Below are 20637 nucleotides of genomic sequence, written 5' to 3'. Positions count from 1 at the left end.
TTCTAAAGGAGGACAGGGTAGAAAGAACCTTCCTTCTATTAGGGTAAGGAGTATTTTTGTGCAATCTATCTACAAAAATTGGTAGTTGGTTCTTTGCATTACCATGCCATCGCGTGGTATCTGATGCATGGCACATAGTAGGTAGTCAGTAAATCTGGACAGGATTTACGAATGATTCTAAGATTTCTTAAGTATTTTCTGAATAACCTCATTCTAACTGAATGATCTCAATTTTGAACTCCATCATAGCACCCAGGCAACTCAGTAATTGGAAGGAACAGGCTGGCACAGTTGCTATGTGTTTGAAAATGTCTCTGGAGTTCTTTTCCTTGGCCAAGCATATCCAGTAGTATTATATCTTCTTTTAGTAGGCCATGCCTTAGCTGACTCAGCATATACTCAAATTGCTCAGAGAGGAGAGGTGCCATTTGCAAGGAGGCTTGTGAATTTAGAGTATACTACTGAACAGGCTTGTTAAACTTTTTCGAAATAAAAATGTTTAATCCTAGTCTGGGTACAACAAGATACAAATTCTTTGGAAAACAATTTAACAAAACATACATAGTATATCTCCTGAAAATATATCCTAAGGATTTCAAAATGAAAGCAAAGATTTATGTACAAAGATGGTGCTTAGGTTTTTTATAGTTAAAAATGAAGATTCTAAGCACCCAGAAAAATTACAAATCGTGGGATGTTCATGAAATACATTTACATGGAAATTTCAAAGTATGCCATGAGAAATTTTTAATAATAGGAAAACATTTACACAATCATCCTGAATAAATGTACAAGGCATATAAAGTAAAATAAGCGTATGAAATTATATACACATATAAAAATTCTCAACTACATAAAACACACCCGTAGATTAAATACTAAGAAAAAATATGCCAAAATAGTAAAAATTATACTCCCTAAATTGAGGATTATTTCTCAATTTCCTTTCCATTCTTATCCCAACATTCTACAATATGCATGAATTACTTTTATAATAAGAAAAGAGTATTTTTAAAGCAAAGCAAAAATACAAGCTAGTCTTCAAAGCAAAATCAATTTTTACTCAAGATACTCTTTCAACTCACATGAACACTTGGATTCAAAGAATTCAGAGAACAAAGTTCAAAGCAGTTCTAGCTAGGACAGCAAATACCACTATACCATATAATCCGAACAAAACTTAAAGACAGCCATTCCTTCACATTCCAGTTTATTATGCCTATTTGGGAACTATTCTAGAAACGGGCATATTTACCATGCAATGAACAAGACACAACTCTTTTTCTCCTGGAACTTACATGCTGGTGGGGGAGAAAGACAACAGATACGAGGAAAAAAACAAACATGGAATATAATTTCAGGCAGTGCTAAGTGCTATGAATTAAAAATAAAGCAGAGTAAAGGAACAGAGTGAAAAGGGGGAAGTTATTTTAGATTGGATGGTCAGAGAAGGCCTCTAAAGAAGAGATATTTGATCACGTAAGCTACTCGCTTAATAACATAAATAGCATTCCTATTGCGTAATTGTCCCAAGATTTAGAAAACTCTATTTACAACATAAAAAACCAAATAATCATCCCTATGAAAATAGCTTCTATTTTTAAGAGGCAGTAAGGTATACTGACCTAGACAGACTAGGTTTAAACCCTTCACTTTGCCACTTAGCACGTGTGTGCCCTTAAGCGAGTCGTAAGCTCCATGTCTGTCTGTCTGTCTCCCTCTCTCTGAATCTCAATTTTCCCATGTATAAAAGAGACATACTAGTACCTGATTTATAAAGTTGTTCAGGGGATTAAGAAAAATAATGTATGGGAAAGAGTCTAGTAATGTAACAGGCATAAGTATTCATTCACTGTGAGTTCCCTACACATTATGGTTCTTCCACCAAATGAATGCTATATATGTATTCATTCAGTATATATATATACTGAATGATTTTTCCTGAAGACTCATTATTGCAAGCATACCATTACTACAAACAGACACATATGTTTTTATCTTCCAATCATATCAGGGACTCCAAAGCCCAAATCACCTCTGACTAAATGCTTGTTAGATATTGGTGATATAAACAACACTGGCTTGACAAGGTTGTTATCATTTTTACTAATGTCACACTCACCTTTTCTTTCTTCACTTGGTCATGAACTGCCTGATTCCATTCTGTGTCCCTAACTCCCAAAGTTTAGGCTCTTCTCAGTCACCAGTTGTAATGATTGATTTTATATGTCAAAATGGCCATGCTATGGTAGCCAGGTGTTTGCTCAAGCACTAATCTAGATGATGCTGTGAAGGTATTTTGTGAATATGATTTACATTTATAATTGAGATAATCTGAGCAACGCATATTACCTTCTATAGTGAGATGGGCTTCATCCAATAAGTTGAAGGCCTTAACGCAAAGATTCTGTCTCAAGACTGCAACAGAGAAATCTTGCCTGGGTTTCCCCACAAATGTCACAGTTGCCAGTCCCCACAATCACATGAGCCAAAGGTCTAAAACATCTATTTACCCACCTACGTACCTATCTACCTACTTATCCATCTATCTACTATTGGTTCTGCTTCTCTGAAGAAGCCTAATACACTAGCCAAAGTCAGAATTGGTCTCCCTGCTTCCTCTTTTCATTCTATCATCTACACAGCAGCCAAAGATCCTGTTAACATGTTAGTGAGATAAATTACTCCTCTGGTCAAAATTCTCTAATGGCTTCCCATCTCATACAGAATAAAAGCCCCAAACCCTGAAGTGCCCAATCTCCCCTCTTCTCCATAGCACTTATTGCTATCTAACATATTATGTGCTTTACTCATTTTCTTGCTTTCCCCACTAAAATTTAGGTTCCAAGACAAAGTGGCTTTTTGTCTATTTGATGCACTCCTGTATACCCATCCCCTACATGAATTTCTGGCACACAACAGGAACATCATAAATATTTGTTGCTTGAAGAAAATCAAGTGAGTGATTTTTAAAACAAACAAAAAAACAAAACAAACAAACAAACAAAAAAAAACCAAGAGTGATTTTTAATTTGGTCTTTGTGCTTTCCAGTTTTCTACACTGGGCATGTTATTTCTATTATATTCCAACACTGCTGAGAAGACAACAGTGCCCCCTTATCCACAGTTCTGCTTTCTGTGGTTTGAGTCACCCGCAGTCAACTGCAGTGTGAAGGCAGATGATCCTCCTCTGACATACTATCAGAAGGTCAATGGTAGCCTAGCACTACGTCACAATGCTTATTACATCATTCACCTCACTTCATCTCATCAGGTAGGCATTCTACCATCTGATATCATCATAAGAAGGGTAAGTACAGTACATTAAGATATTCTGAGAGACCACATCCACATAACTTTTATTATAGTATATTGTTATAATTGTTCTATTTTATTATGAGTTTTTGTCACTAATCTCTTATTGTGCCTAATTTATAAATTAAACTTTATCATAGGTATATATGTATAGGAAAAAACCTAGCATACACAGGGTTTGATACTATCTGCAGTTTCACACATCCACTTGGAGTCTTAGAAAGTATCCCCCAAAGATAATGGGGGAGACTACTGTAATGTAAATTAGAATAATCTTTTTTGTGGAAGTTTGGTCGAAAGTTTAAAACCCTAAGAAAGGTCATATCCTTTGACTCAGAATTTTTCCAATGAATAATATAACTTAAGAATTAATCACAAATAGACACTAAAATTTAGTGATGTTAATGCCCATCAACAAGAGACTGATTAAATTATTGTATGCCCAGTGAATGAAACTCAGTTATTAAAAATAGAGACCTAAGGGGTGCCTGGGTGGCTCAGTCGGTTAAGTGTCAGACTTTGGCTCAGGTGGTGATCTCACGATTCGTGAGTTTGAGCCCCATATCGGGCTCTCTGCTGTCAATGCAGAGCCAGCTTCAGATCCTCTGTCCCCCTCTCTCTGCCCCTCCCCCGCTTGCATTTGTTCTCTCTCTCAAAAATAAACATTTAAAAAAAATTTTTAAATAGAGACCTAAATATACTAATATGAGCCATACTGATAAAAATCAGGTTATAATTCAGTATATAAAGTACGGGCCTATACATAAACAAAGAAACAATAAATACGTGTGTGTGTGTGTGTGTGTGTGTGTGTGTGTGTATATACACATATATATATATATATATATACACATATATATGTGTGTGTGTGTGTGTGTGTGTATATATATATATAATTCCAGAAAGAAAGAGAGAGCCAAGAAGAAAAAACAAAGGTTGGACACAAAAATGAAGTGGGATTACAGTAAATGGTTCATTTTGTTTTCTCTTCTCTAAAATTTTTGCAAAAGTTGAATATAAATCAATAGAAATACATAAAAACAGCATTTTTACAAGCAACGTAACAAATGTCTGTTGCATGAGGCTTTAAGATATCATTTTTATTGAAACAAGTAAAAAGACATTTTCTAATGTGGTCTGAGTCTCATCTGCTCACTTCCCTATCCTCAAAAATATACTGTTAAACCTTATCACCAAGCACTCTGTTTTAGAAACCACAAATTAAATTATTAGATGTAGTTTTAATTTTCCCATAGCAGAGGCTCTCCTCCACAGGAAATGTGATTTCTTTAGTGCTAGTACTACACGTGAGGCATTGTGATATGACAACTTTCTCCAAAATATGAATTTACTTGCTGCTCTTCTGATGCTTCAAAGTCTTATTAGATCATCAAGTCACCCTCACTGTTTTCTGAAAATATGACATGGAAATGATGAGAAACAACCAACCAAAAATTTCAATTCATAGTAAGAATAGAGAAAAATCACTCTTCTAGAAAAATGTTAGAATGAAATCTTTCTGTTTGGCATTGGACTTTCAAAGCCTATCATCATTAACAAAATACTGAAACTAGCATTAATATGTAAAGGATGGCATGATATAGCACAAGGACCACAGAGGTTGATAACCGATGATGATACTTAGGGAAGGAAAAAACAACAAAAGCTTGAAAGAGACTTCTGTGAGTGAGCATCATGGGATACAAGGAAGTGAAACATGAGCATATGATTTCAAATCAATGGGAAAAAGCGAGATCAGTAAACTGCATATGGAAAACAGACTGGACATTTAGAAAGAATGTGGATCCCTAATTTACAGCATATACCAAAATAAACTACACAGAAACTCAAAGATTTAAGTGTAGAACAGAAAACCATAAATCACTGGAGGAACAGTAAAGGACAGGAATAAGTACGACTACATAAAAAGGAAAACTTCCTTTCGAAATTTTCTTCAAAGTAAAAAGCATTATGAACAAAACTGACAGGCAAATGTCAAACTAGGGAAAATATGCAATAAATGAGTTACTCTAACACATAAAAAGAATTCCTACAAATCAGATTTTTAAAAAATAAAACCATCAATAGAAAAAATGGAGGAAAGGTATGAAGAGACAACTCACAAAACAAGAAACAGAGATGTCCAATAAATAAATATGCATTTACATATATTCCATCTCACTAACAAGCAAATAAATGTACATTACTACAACATATTAACATATTAATCCATCAAAATAGCGAAGAAATACAAAATTAAAATATCCAATGTCATCTAGGGCATCTGAAAAGGGAAATCTCTCTTCTCATCCACTCCTTTTAGGAATATAATTTGACCCAGCCTCTCAAAAGTACAATTTAGCCACCTAAAGTATTTTCAAGTGTACACTCTTACCTAGGAGATTATTACAAAAATATACAAAAACTTAGCTACAATGAGGTTCTATTCAACATTACTTCGGGGCGCCTGGGTGGCGCAGTCGGTTAAGCGTCCGACTTCAGCCAGGTCACGATCTCGCGGTCTGTGAGTTCGAGCCCCGCGTCAGGCTCTGGGCTGATGGCTCAGAGCCTGGAGCCTGTTTCCGATTCTGTGTCTCCTTCTCTCTCTGCCCCTCCCCCGTTCATGCTCTGTCTCTCTCTGTCCCAAAAATAAATAAACGTTAAAAAAAAAAAAATTAAAAAAAAAAAAAAACATTACTTCAAATGTCTTAAAAACTGGAGGCAGTCTTGATGCAGATAGGACGGACTTTTCAAACCAATAATATTAAATGGAATATTATGCAGGGATTTAATTTTTTAACATTTTTTAAGTTTATTTTGAGATAGAGCAGGTGAGGGGCAGAGAAGGGGGGGGGAGAGAGAGAGAGAGAGAGAGAGAGAGACAGACTGACTCCCAAGCAGGCTCCACACTGTCAGCACAGAGCCTGACATGGCGCTTGAATCCATGAACCGTGAGATGATGACCTGAGCAAAAGTGAAGAGTCAAGACACTTAACCGGGTGAGCCACCCAGAAGCCCTTTATGCAGTGATTTTAAATGACAACAGAAAGTTCATGTTACTATTTGCCACTTTCTATTACTGGTTTAATTTTAAACAATAATAAGTTATTTTAAATAAAAATTTAAAAGTAAAGCTTAAACATTTTTGTGATGATATACATAGCTTATGGCAATGACTGGACTATAAAATGGTCCAACCTTCATTAGAACAATTTAGCCATATGGGGCACCTGGGTGGCTCAGTCGGTTAGGCGTCTGACTTTGGCACAGGACATGATCTCACAGTTCGTGGGTTTGAGCCCCACGTCGGGTTCTGTGCTGAGAGCTCAGAGTCTGGAGCCTGCTTCGGATTCTGTGCATCCCTGTCTCTCTGCCCCTCCCCTGCTTGTTTCCTTTCTCTCTTTCTCTCTGCCTCTCTCTCTCTCTCAAAAATGAATAAACATTAAAAAAAAATTTTTAATTAAAAAAAAATTTAGCCATACCTTTCAAAATAAAGCACTCCTACTTTGTGATAAACCAGTTAAGTTTTCTGCACTTTGCTATACATGTGTTCTAACTCAAAAAAGAATAAAAAAACTATACTCTCCTTTCTCCCCAACCCTACCAAATCTGTGAATGATAAAAGTACCACTGGTGAAAAAGTTATTTAGACTTTATAAATCTGGGGACATGTCTGTAATACAATGTTAAGTAAATAAAGGAAGTTAACGAAGGTGCAGTGTGAGCCCATTTTCCCTAAATCCCTTAAATATAGTGCTACATATCCTCAGATGAATGACAACAACAACAACAACAACAAATACACAGTGGCAGACAACAAACTGTAAACATCTGGATGTGGCATTTGGGGGATATTGGAAGGAAAATAGTATTAAACTTTTCTATATATAGATAATTGAATTAACAATAAAACACTGATATTCTTTGGTCAAGCAATTGTATTTCTAGGAGTTCCTTCTATAGACATAATCACGTAAGTCTAAGATATATGTTCAATAAAATTAGTAAAGTGCTATGATACAAAAAAAACTGAAGTCTAAAGTTCCTTGAGTAGGGAATTGGCCAAATTTTGTTTTCAATGATAAATGATATGATGGAACATTATTGCAGCTATAAAAAAGAAGATGTTATATGGTTTTATATACTGATAGGGAAGAATGCTCAACATATATTATTAATTGAAAAAGTTACTAATTGGGGCCCCTCGGTAGTTCAGTCAGTTCAGGGACTGACTCTTGGTTTCGTCCCAGGTCATGATCTCATGGTTCATGGAATTGAGCTCCACGTCAGACTCCACACTGACGGTGCAAAGCCTACTTGGGATTGTCTCTCTCCTCTCTCTCTGTTCCCCTCTCTCTCTCTCTCTCAAAATACATAAATAAACCTTTTAACAAGTTCTTAATTGAAAAACAGTACGTATAGTATGGTTCCATTTGTATTTTTTTTTAAGCTCTTGTCTAAAAGGATACTGGGAAACAGATAAGTGATCCTTTGGGAAGTGAGATCTGGGGTCAAAGGAAATTTTATACGTCTTTTATAACTTTCAGTACCAGTCCTATTATTTTCAAGTCTATGAACCATTTTTCTAATTTTTTAAATGCTGATATGAAACAGTGATTTGTCAAACTCTTTTTTATCTCTTAGACCATCTTAGATTTGCTTTAAAATGCCCCAGAAAAAGATAAAGTTGGAGAAGAAAGTTGAACCAAGAATAGCATGATTTTGAAAATTGTTCAAGGGTTGAATTGAATAGTTCTCTTTATTGTTCTGTATGTTTGGGAATTCCCACAGCCAAAATCTTCACATAAAATCTTACTAAGAGCCCTGCTATATATATATAATACAGATAAATCCAGAGCTATTCTGGGTGAGGCACAAGTAGGAGGAAGCACTGTGCTAGGCCCTCCTTTATCCCTCTAGTGACTCCAAAGTCAAACTCTGGGCTTCCATGGGACATTTAAAGCACCACTCTTATAATCATTATCATCACCATAATAACAGCCTGCACAACTTGATGGTTCCTCCTTGCCTAACAGGCAGAAGGAAGACCCTAAAACAGCAACAAATGTTCTCTCTGGGTGGTGAGTTTACCAATGGATTTTTTTTTTTAATAAGAGTATTTTGTAAATTTTCTTATAGAGAGAAATAAGGTGTTTTTTTTAACGTTCATAAAATATAAAAGACTCTTCCATTAAATAATCCAAAAGGTTACTCAAAGCCTTCACAGTGGCCTCAGAGTGCAACAAGATAATCAACAAGAAATGATAAAAACCCCCAATGCTCATTAGAAACGAAACAGTGAGTTGGAACAGCCATGTCTGACCTAAGGAAACAGTCCTGAACAAAAGGAGAACACCTGACAGAAGGGGCCATATCATGTGCCTTTATCTTATTCTTACTTGCCCCAGAATGGAATCTAAGACTTATAAGACTGGAATTCACTCTTCTTGAATAGGGAACCAGGAAGAAGCAATGAAAGATAGGGATTTTCATCCCCTCAACAACAAGCAATCACTAAGAGGTAGCTTCCTCTACTTCACAAAATCCTGTACGTAGATACATCTCCACTTTTAAGGATGAGGAAACTGAGATTCAGCTAATTTAAGTCACTTGCCTAGTGTCACAGAGCTACTGAGTAGCAGGCAGAAGACTAGAACTGAGGTTTGTCTGCTCCAGAGCCAGGATTCTTTCTACCAAGCTACAGCTCATATCTAAAAAATATCCTCTTTTGCTGGCAGCTGTAAGTTCCACCTGTAGTGTTCTTAACCCACTGTGGCTCACTATCCATACTTAAAGAAAAGAAACAAGAAAGGTAGCTGTCAAGAAGTTGTACTGATTGTCCAGCACTACCCACACTAGAGCTTGGAAGGAGGCACTACAACTTGATTCACATGATCCCTGCTGTCGATCCAAATCATCAGTCCTACCCTTGAGGAAGGCTTAGCACTAACACTCTCCCCAGCTGACAGCTCACAAATGGCATTCCCAAGAAAATCTGTCCGTCCACTACATGGAACCACTACATTCTAGGTGCGTTAGCTTTCAACTTTTGATACTAGAAATAAAGAATTTGTTCTCAAACAAAAGGCAGTTGCCAAGTTAATATCACTACAGAATGGTGACTAGAGCACTGGCTTTGCAGCTATCCAGACCTACATTCATAGCCCAGTTCTGTCACTTAAATAAATGTGCAACCTTAAGCAAGTCAGTTCAGTTCAATAACTGCATACACCAAAAAGCCACCACAGAGAACTTGTGCATAAGGATTACATGAAACAACCTAGTGCCTAGAGCCTGACACATAAAAAGGAGGTGGAAAATAAATGATACACACTGTTATTAACACTAGTATTATTACTCCTGTGCCCCATTAGTCTTGGAATCTTAGCAAATACTCTACACGGTCTGAACGCTTGATTATCTGATGTAACGATCAACTGGTTCAATCTGGATACCTGAACCAACTGAGATATTGATTCAGTTCAGCTTGTTCACAGACATCCAGATATTCCAGTCCAACTGTTCTTTAAAAAAATGCTGAGAGTTAGTCCTAGTTTAAACCGGTTCACTTTTTTTGGGGGGGGGCTAACTTCATAGTTTTATTAGACACACACTTTCTCTCTCTCTCTCTCTCTCGCTCTCTCTCTCTCGGACTTTATTTGTAGTTCAGTCTGGATTTTCATTCATGGGTCTGCTTACTACAGGGTACCCCATGAGAATAGGGAACAAGTCTGTATTCATCTTTATGTGTCCAGCAGCAGTATAGGCCAAGGCACATAGCAAATGCTCAGTAAATATTCTCACAGAAAAGCCATTCAGGAACCTCACTAGCTTTAAGATTCAGGAGGGCTCATTCTGGCAATAGAAATACAATTTTTTTCACCTGCAGATATCTGGCAGGTTTTCCCTTTCTGATTTTCAAATAAATAATGACGAAACAAGCCACACACCAGATAGCTCACTAGTAAAGTTTTCACAAACAAAACTAAGATGGGAAACTCTAGAAATAGTAGCATTCAAGCACCGAGGAAAGAAAAACAACTTTGGAATCAGGCAAATCTGGGGTTCAAATGCCAACTCCACCATCTCACAGCTATGTAGTATTAACTTAGGTCCAGTCACCCATAACACCTCTGAAACTCAGTTTTCCACATCTGAAAAATGGGGATAAGTACACCTACCTCACCAGGTTATCACGAAGTTAATATATGTGAAGCACCAAGTACAGTTGATGGTAAATGATCTTTATTTTTTAAACAGCTTATTGAGGTAAATGAGTGATTTTCACTTTTTCAGTCTTTGCTATCCCTTTTCTCACAAATGGCAGAAACCAGAGGGACTGTATAATGCCAAAGATAACTACTATCTTTATTTCTGCTTTTCAAAAGGTATGCTAATTCAGCCACACAGTCTAATTGGCTAAAGCTCCATCTGGCAATGGGTCTGGTGTGGTAATTTTAAGGGGGACCCTGTCATGCAACTCCAGAGCCTAGTCAACTAGGCTCTTCAGATAACCTGTTTCTTCCCTTCTGAGGCCTTCTTAAAATGGGTGAGCTGAGACATGTGCCAAGTCAAGCAAGAGTCATCTTTGTGATAAACCAAAGATGTAGCATATAAGCCAAAAGGCATTCTTTGAAAACCCAAACCCAAATTAAGTCAACTAAATTGTAGCAGTTTGGAGACCGTAGGTAGAGAGCAGGAACACAGGTGTTAAATAGTAATAGGTAAAACCAATGACTAGACAGGAAAGAAATCTTCCATGTTCATGGATACATGCTTACTTTCCATTCACAAACGGAAGAGAGTAATTATTTGCAAATTCCAATCAGCTGAGTATGTATTTCACTTTACTGTGCTGCAGATTCTCAATTATATACTTAAGAAAATAAAAACCTAAATAAACAAAATTCCCTATACATCTCTAAAGACAATATTTGCTCCATTCACATTTCAGTGAATATCATTCAATACTTCACCTTATTTCAAGATCCAGTCAAGGCAAGTTTACATTTTTTTCTCTTAAAGGATTTTCACTGGGAGAGATAAGTCAAAGAACTTTGAACACATTAGTGTTTCCATTTTCAACAAGGTAAGAACCAGTATTTCCTCCTACTCACCCCACCTCCAGAGATCTCAAAATAATGTTACTAAAATATATTGAATAATGCTTCCCATTGGTCAATTACTTTTAACCGAATTCAATAAAAAGAATTTGCGCTTCAATCTGCACAACAATTCTTCCCCTACTTATATTTCTGGAAAAAAACTCAATCACTCCACCGAAAATTAACTTTAACATTCAAGTAAGCATTTTCAGAAAAACAGAGACACTGTTACTACAAGGCAAATATCCATTATTTAGCACCAAGGAGAGTACATGCGACAACGTCTGCTATTTCAAGAACATTTTTGTTAAAGCTACATTGCATGCAGGGAAGCTGCTTTTCCAAAGGTAAATGCACACCACGCTGGAGCCTCACTGAAACATCCGATCCCTGGACCCTGAAGAGTTGTATTGCCTTTTTATGCACACTCCTATAACAACTGGATCTTACACTGAACTTACTCTCTAGTTAATTGTGTTAATGAGGTTCCAGTAGAGTTTTCTAAAGAAAGCAATCTGAATCAATAACCACACTAATGCTACTCAGAATGTTTGCTAGTAAGTAAATAAAATACACAATCCCAATGTGAAAGAAGTTCTCCTCCCTCCTTGCTTCCCCGCTCCATTTAGAGACTGTAAACATGAATAGAAAGATAACCTTGAGAACAGTAAAGTCATCCATGCCATCGATAATATCCCTCTAACTCATTTCCTGATTTTACAGTGTTTTCCTAAAACAGGGCAGTCTCCACAGGATACCAGGAATTTCATAATGCTTTTTAAAGATATAATAAACTGTGTGGAATATGCAGTGATGAAAACTAAATATTGCTACTGAAACCATACTTAATTAAATACACGTTTCCTCTAAACAGAGTTTCCCCAATAAAGCCACAACGTTTTCTGCCTTGGCTCCCTAAGATTCCATCCCAACGAGTGCAAGAGTGCAATCCGGCCACACTGCTGCTGACAGTTTTTTTCCTGAGCAACCCTCCCCACCCCCAAAAAAGTTTTACTTTTATCTGTGGAATTCTCTGCCAGCCTCGGCCTGGAAACCTGGGTGGACCCTGAGGACAGGTGTCAGATCTGGCCTTTGGGAGGTGGCCCAAACCGACAGTTATTGGCAGCATAAAGCTGTGACCTTCAATGAACTTCATTTTGAGGTTTTATACAATTAGGGATTCCCTCCCCACTCCTTTTTTGAAGGAGGGAGTGAAAGCATGCCAAAAGATGAGTTTCAAAATAGAAAAATCAGCACTTGAATTATGAAACCCTCCCAACTCAACAAAGAACTGTTAAAAGTAGCCAAATGGAAATTATCAGGGTTTTGTGGGCACATGCACAACTATTAAACATAAGAATCAGAACTTCAAGGTAGGGAGGAGGGGAGAATAAAAAGCAGGAGCAGAAAAAGAGTAGAACAGGGCCCAGCCAAAGACCCATTTTCTCAGAAGGGCCCCTCTTGGTACTAAACTCCTTCATGGGGGGCACCCAGGCTGGAGAAAAGCAGAGGGTTACACAGAACATTTAGCAGACTTAACATTGGATTAAACACACTACTGCAAGTTTCAACAAATGTTCATGGCATACGTAAAAAACACATTTACAACAAGAAAGAAGAGAGGCACCTGGAGACATCTGACACTGGGCATGCTCTGCAGGCAACTCAGTGCGCACATGCTCTCTACCAGGTTGGCGCAGCCTAGCCACAAAGACCTTGGCACAGAACACTGCAGGATGACAAAAAGGAAGGAAGAGAAGAAGCAGTTAGAGGCCGCAACAAATCACTCCTTCACACAGGCAACTTGAATGTTAGTCGGGCAGGGGATGCACCCGTGGCAGTTTGGAGGTCAGGGGTGGTGGTCCTAGACAACTTACTGAAACCCTGGGAGAGGGCCCACTTTCTGTCCTACAGAAAGGAGGTTTCTGCTGCCAACCGCGAATTCCTCAGGACACAGTGAACAGAATCAAGAGGGAGAGAGAGAATGTTTAAATGGAAACCCACTAGAGGGAACTGTGAAAGTTGAGTGCACAAGATTAGGGGTGAGATTGTGACTATAACTTCATAAAAGTAACAGTTTCTAGTCTGCGTCATAGAATTATATCTCCCATCATTACCATCACTTACTATGTGCCTGGGACTTTAAACGTGTTTTCTAATTCCCACACCACAGTAAAGAAACTGAGGCTCAGAGGTTAAATCATTTGCACAAGGACACACAGCAAAGGAGTGGAAAGCCAGAATTTCAAATCTTCGTTTGTCTGCTATTAAACCCACATGAATTCTACAAGACTATGATGCTTCTATTGTAAAACCACCTGGATTTTTATCATGTAGATACAGTTTTGCACTTCCCTAAATAAAAATCACAGGACATCTACAGACATAAGGCAAAAGGAATAAGAAAGATGAGTGATAGATTGATAGACACAGGCAATAAAAGAGCTGATTAAAAACACATCTGATTTTCAGTGACACCCACAGCTCTGCCCTCCAAAGAAAAAACTTTGGAATATGATGATATTGATTTTAGACTTTGTTTACAAAGTTCATTTGACACAAGTAAGAATTTAAAGGTTTGGGGACGCCTGGGTGGCGCAGTCGGTTAAGCGTCCGACTTCAGCCAGGTCACGATCTCGCGGTCCGTGAGTTCGAGCCCCGCGTCAGGCTCTGGGCTGATGGCTCGGAGCCTGGAGCCTGTTTCCGATTCTGTGTCTCCCTCTCTCTCTGCCCCTCCCCTGTTCATGCTCTGTCTCTCTCTGTCCCAAAAATAAATAAACGTTGAAAAAAAAAATTAAAAAAAAAAAAAGAATTTAAAGGTTTGTTTCATTTACCCATTCCCATTCTCTTTCAAAAACTTGCTGGTTTTAAGGGAATTAAGAAAAAAGGGAAATATAAAAATGAATATAGGCATTGTGGCTAGTATTTTTAAGCCATTAGATTATATACTGTACTCAATAAGTACTTTTTTGGCAGATCTAAGGTCAATGAATTCACTGTGGCAAAAACAACAACGATGCAAAAAAAAAAATTTTTTTTTAACTGAAGGTGGGTGTTTGGATTCAACCAAAATACTCCAGAAGTCTTAGACTCAACATCATAAACTTGTTTACCCTAGCTATAATTAGGATGGTCAGACATCCTCATTTTCCTTGGACAGTCCAGGTTTACACTTGTTGTCCCAGAATAACTTTCATTCTCAGAAGTGTTCTGGTCTGGGAGACAAATTCTGTGGTCACCCCAATTATATTATAAACAAAGTCAGCTATGCTTGAAACCAAATAAACCTGGGCTCCTATCCAGCATCTGCCACTTACTAGCTACATCTCACCTACAATTTAGCTAGAGTATTGAGATTATTTAGAAAAGGCATTTAAAGAATACAACACCAGAGGAACCAAACAGAATAAAAACTTGAGCAGCTTTTTGGTAACAACAAAAATGCCATACATTTCCAACATGTGCCTCAACTCCAAAGTTTACCAGAGACAATACAGAAATCTATCACTGATACTCCAGGCACACATTTTGTTACCCCAACCCTTTTGCCGAGTGCCACAAAAGATGCTGAATAAATATCTGTATAATAAAAATAGCTGCCATTTATCAAGTCCTTCTCATACACTAAACAGCTGATATAGTAAACCCTTACAAGAGTTTTACTCTTTTAAGGGAGGTATTATTCCATTTTACAGATGAGGAATCTGAGGATCAGCAAAGGAGCACTTAATTTACTGAAATAGCAACTTGTTCAAGGTACAAGAAAACAAGGGCTATGGGGCGTCTGGATGGCTCAGTCGGTTAAGCCTAGGACTTTGACTCAGGTGGTGATACCAAGGTTCGTGAATTCGAGCCCCGCGTCAGGCTCGGTGCTGACAGCTCAGAGCCTGGGGCCTGCTTCTCTCTCTGACCCTCCCCTGCTCACTCGCTTGCTGTCTCTCTCTCTCTCAAAAATAAACATTAAAAAAAAAAGCTAACACAAGAAAACAAGGGCTAACTGGTGGCAAAATTAGGACTAGAAGTTAATCCTGCCTGACTCTAAGCAAACTCATTTTCCTTCCACTAAAACTATTCAGAGATATCTAGTAAATGCTTATTAAAAGAATACTTACATCAGCATGCATCAGAAGTAGATGGGCAGAGAAAAGACCCAGACACAATACATTTGTACACACTGCTTACATCAATTATTTAAATTAAATAAACTCAATATCCCCATAGTTCAATTTAAGTTTCTTTTTTGGAATCTTTAACCAAATCACAGAATCACTTAGATCTGAGTATACAGTTTAAGGATTACACCTGGATTCAGCAATTGATACCAAATTAACACCAAAGCTCACCAGCAAACCAATTTTCATTTATTCCACTAAAAATAGGTTCCAGAGCTCGCAAGGTTTAATATGTATTTGACTCAAAGAGTAAAACTATGAAGGCCTAAGAATACCATACCCTGATCAGACTCTGCTAATGCCTTGGGATCCAAAACTTAAAAAAGGTGGGGGGGGGGGGAGGGGGGAGGAGACACATTTTCACATTTAATAAACCAAAGAATCACAAAGAACTGGAAGACAATTTAGTCCATACTTCCACCCCTAATTTTAGAAGAAACTAAAGCCCAAAAAGAAAAATAATGATCTTCCCAAGGTTAGGAAACTGTCAAATGACCTAATACTTAAAAATATATGGAAAACAATATAAAGAAAATTTCCTGAGAACTTAACTTCAAAATATTAACCATTTAGTACTGTTTTTAAAAGTTTGATATTGAAATTGTACATTCAGGGAAATACAAGGACACTTTCAAGATCTAATTTCCAAGAATTTACCTTTATAACATCTATGAAGGACATTGTGGGATACAGAGAGTAATGCCCGTATTTATTAAAGGTATTAGAACTGCTTTATTTTCACTCTTAATTACCTTGAAGCTAAGAGACCAACCACAGTGCTGAAAAAGTCTTTACTCAACAGAAAATGCCACTCTAGAAAATACACCCATTTTTAATAAGGATGTACCTGCTAGTCTAAACAAGGTTCCTCTTAAGTGTAGTGACCAAAAAGACATTGACGTAATTTGAAAACAATGGATAAAACTAAAAGTTCCACATTTATCAACCTAAGAGCATTAAAATGCAGCTAGGACCACAGGAGTAATTGATTCTTGAAGATTCCAATCTTAAATTTAGGGACGTGGATAGAAACCTATGTTGACTACTATGGAATAACTATTATCTATCATTCTTCAACAGAATAAAGATTTCTTCCTGTGAGCTATATTCAAAATGTATAGACTATTGTCTTTTTTTTTTAAGATTATTGGTTTCTCTATAAACTTAAGGAACACTATCTGATTATTAAAATATATCTCAAGAAGTTACCCTAACACTGTGGGTATTTACCGATTTTAACAAATGCTTATTGACCTACTTATTAAGCCAACAACAATACAAACTAAGCCTCTTTCCTCTGGAGACTTTAGCCTCAAGCTCAAGAGAAACCCACTGGGTCACAATGGGAACACTTACTTAACAGAGGCTTTTTAGGGGTAGAAAACCCCCAAGAAATGTTTGCTCTAATTTCACATTTAGCTATTTGCAATGACTAGTATACTAATTTAGGATTATCCATAAAGAATAAATGATTCACAAAGTGTTCTAATATTAACAGCAAATACTCAATTAGATTGATTATATTTGCAGTTATATAGCCAAAGAAAATAGCAGTAGTCAAGGGAACAGAGAATGTTTATTAATTTTGTCATATCCACTGTATAATCAAAAACCAAAATCAGGGGCGCCTGGGTGGCGCAGTCGGTTAAGCGTCCGACTTCAGCCAGGTCACGATCTCGCGGTCCGTGAGTTCGAGCCCCGCGTCGGGCTCTGGGCTGATGGCTCGGAGCCTGGAGCCTGTTTCCCATTCTGTGTCTCCCTCTCTCTCTGGCCCTCCCCCGTTCATGCTCTGTCTCTCTCTCTGTCCCAAAAATAAATAAACGTTGAAAAAAAAAACCAAAATCAAGGGCGCCTGGGTGGCTCAATCGGTTAAGCGTCCAACTTCGGCTCAAGTCATGATCTTACAGTTCGTGAGTTCAAGCCCCGCATTGGGCTCTGTGCTGACAGCTCTGAGCCTGGAGCCTGCTTCAGACTCTGTGTCTCCCTTTCTCTCTCCGCCCCTCCCCCTTCACATGCACGCACACACACACTCTCTCTCTCTCTCAAAAATAAATAATCATCAAAAAAATTTTTTTAAAAATCAGGGCCATCATGGTGAGAAATACTGTAAGTAAAGACAAGAAGAATAACAGCTTTTGGCATTTTTCAAAAGCAAAAAGTTATTAAAAGAGGTAGGAGAGAAATGTCCTAGTCTCTCTTCCTATTGCCATAGGAACCACAAATCAAAAGGAAAAAGTAGCTGCAGGCACCTTGTCTTCTAATTGGCTGGCTTGAAGGAGAACTCACAAAAGCTAACTTTGGTCTGTTTCTAGATGGGATTGTTTTGAATATCCTGCCCTGATTCCTTCTCAAAGAGGCAATTCTTTTAAAAGCTACCCAAAGAGGTATTTTATGTCAATGGTCTCTCTAATGTCACTCTGATTCAGAAGTATGCCTTATTTTCTACATTTTTATAAGTATATATTTAGAGGTTTTCTATAAATCCTCTAATTTTTTTTCTTTAAACCACCTCCCACAGAATCATTACCAGCCTCATCTAACTCCTATCATCATGCTTGGGATAACCAATAGAGTAGCTTAAATACTATTTCGTTCAACAAACAACTTATATCTGCAGACAGAAAAGCAATTAAGAAATTCTCTCTTGTCCGGGAGTTCAAAGGAGGGAATTTTGAGAATGTGCAGTGTAACTAACACACACACACACACACACACACACACACACAAATAGATTTAACCCGCCCAAAGGAGAAGGATGCCTAAACTAAGCCATAAAGGATGAGTAGGAGGCAGCCAGGGTAAAAAGAGAAAGAAAGACATTCCAGGCAGAATAAATAGCATAAGCAGAGCCAAAGAGCTAAGAAATGGCACATCCTACTCAAAGATCTGCAATTAATTTAGCATTACTGAAGTATTTCAGTACAAGATGGGGAAAGCGGAAAGGCCAAATCACAGAGGTCTTTCATAAACCCTTCTATCAAACTTGGACTTCATCCTGTAGGACAACAGCTCTCATACTGTGTGCTGTATAACTCACCAGTAAACAACCAAAACTCCCCAAGTGTGCGGTCCAATTCTTTATCAACATGTGCAAATTTTTTTTTCCAGCAACTCAGCATACATACTGTTTCAAACACATCTGTCAAAAAGGGATAGAAGCAGAACATGCAACATACTGGCAAGGGTGGGGGTAAGGTTCTTAGACTCAAAGGTGGGGACAAAGCAGAATATCAAGCCAAAGCCAAGCCAACTCAAGCCAGCATCAGAGAAAGATCTATGTTTTCAGGAACATGTGGGAAGCATCTGCCACATGCAAGAATGGAGAAAAAAGAATTCTGCTCAATAGTAACCCAAATAAAGAGATAAAGAGAGGAAGTCAATGGTATAAAAACCATGTATGTTTTTATAGATATTGTGAAATAAGAGCATTTTGATTTTTTAATGCCTTCAAGTGAGACATCAAAAACTTTAGAGTTCAAAACACTGCTAGAGTCAATGAGGAGACAACTGTTAAACCGTTTTAAGCAGAGAGGAACGACTCCTGGTAGCTGGAGAGAAGCATGTTGAAGAGAGGTTAGAAACAGAAGTCTCTTGAAGAACCTACAAGACAGTCTCTCGTTTTTATTTTACAACCAATACAAAGTTCTTCCAGCCAGGCTGCAAAGAGTGGATACAAGGGCCAGCACTTACCTTTGGAAGTACATGCCTACAGTCAATTTTCATAACCCAGTCTAGGTTCTTTTTTTCCTAATAAAATTTCCACTATGCCCTACTGATAGGACAGGATATAAAACAGAGAGTGCCATGATAATGAAATGAGGGCTACCAAATAACAGAAGTGAAATAAAAGCTCCATTTTATGGTTACCATTTGGCCATGACACTCTCCACTGGGAATCTCTATCCAGGAGTGGGGATTTGGTCCTGAAGAATCATACAATAGGCAGGCTCAAGGAGATTATGTAACTCTCTCTCTAAACATGGATGTGAAAGCTACAGAGTATCCATTCTTTCAGTTGGAGGCTGTCCTCACCTCAAAGCAAATAAAGCAAGTATTAAAAGTCATCCAAATTAGGAACTATCCTTATTGTGTCCGAATTCTCAGACTACTGCTTTTCAAGAAGCAGCAGCTGTAATGAAAATAGAGCCACAGAAAGCTTTTAAAAGCACCTCCTAAGATTCAAAACCTAGGCTTCTACTGTTAAAATGTTTGACAGCAAACTACAAGAGCGAACTCCCACCAAAAACTGTATTACTTTTAAAACCAAGAACCATAATTCAGTAATCAGGTTGTAGAATAAAAGTTAACTCACAATTTAAAGGCATTCACCAAAGCCCTTTGAAGAACTGAATACTAGTCCAATGCCTCCATGTGTGAAAGACTTTCTTTTCCTTATAATGATATTTTATTATAGCAGAATTTGATGGTATAAACTATATGACATAACTAAGAAAGTTACTGCTTTAATTGTTAACAACTGTATGGTAGAACTCCGTATTTATAAACAATATACCACAGAGCATCTTCAGGCTGGGATATATGTTAAAAGAAGAAAAGGGTATGAGGAAGAGGCCACAGTGGAAGGAGGAAGAAAAAAAAAAAAAAGAAGGGTGAGGAAACCTGATACTATCTGCAAGTTTTAGAGCTTCAAATTTAAACAAACAGCAGTGAAATCAGGACTCAAAGCCAGAGCCCAGACTTTCCTTAAACCCTACAATAATTTTAAAAACAAATATTTTAATGTCCAGGAAATGATCTCATCTTGAATGATTATCTAAAATGAGAGACCAGAACTTGCAGCTAATAAAATTAAAATAGATCTTTGCAGATTTATCTTTGGTAGACAGATGAAGGTAATTTTTCTTTTTGAATTTTTATTCATTCATATTTTCTATTTTTCTCCAATGAACATTGAGTACTTATGATAACAGTTTAACACTACATTGCATAATTTTAAGTGATGTTTTATTTTGTTTAATTGTAAGTTGTTATACATTATAAACAGTAATTTGACAACTTAAATAAAAACAAATTCGTTTCCCAAG

General features: G+C 37.5%; 1 protein-coding gene across 4 annotated transcripts in view; it reads right to left on the bottom strand.

Moving 5' to 3' along the window:
- The window catches only part of FBXW11 (F-box and WD repeat domain containing 11), a 122403-nt gene that overhangs the window by 70446 nt on the left and 31320 nt on the right, over nt 1-20637 (bottom strand). The window lies entirely within an intron of this gene.

The sequence above is a fragment of the Lynx rufus genome, unplaced genomic scaffold, assembly GCF_022079265.1.
Source record: "Lynx rufus isolate CCGP_SWC_20201006 ecotype Redwood Valley unplaced genomic scaffold, mLynRuf1.p SCAF_1, whole genome shotgun sequence".
Taxonomy (NCBI): domain Eukaryota; kingdom Metazoa; phylum Chordata; class Mammalia; order Carnivora; family Felidae; genus Lynx; species Lynx rufus.
Note: the sequence above shows the minus strand (reverse complement) of the source record. Positions and strands in the feature narration are given on the sequence as shown.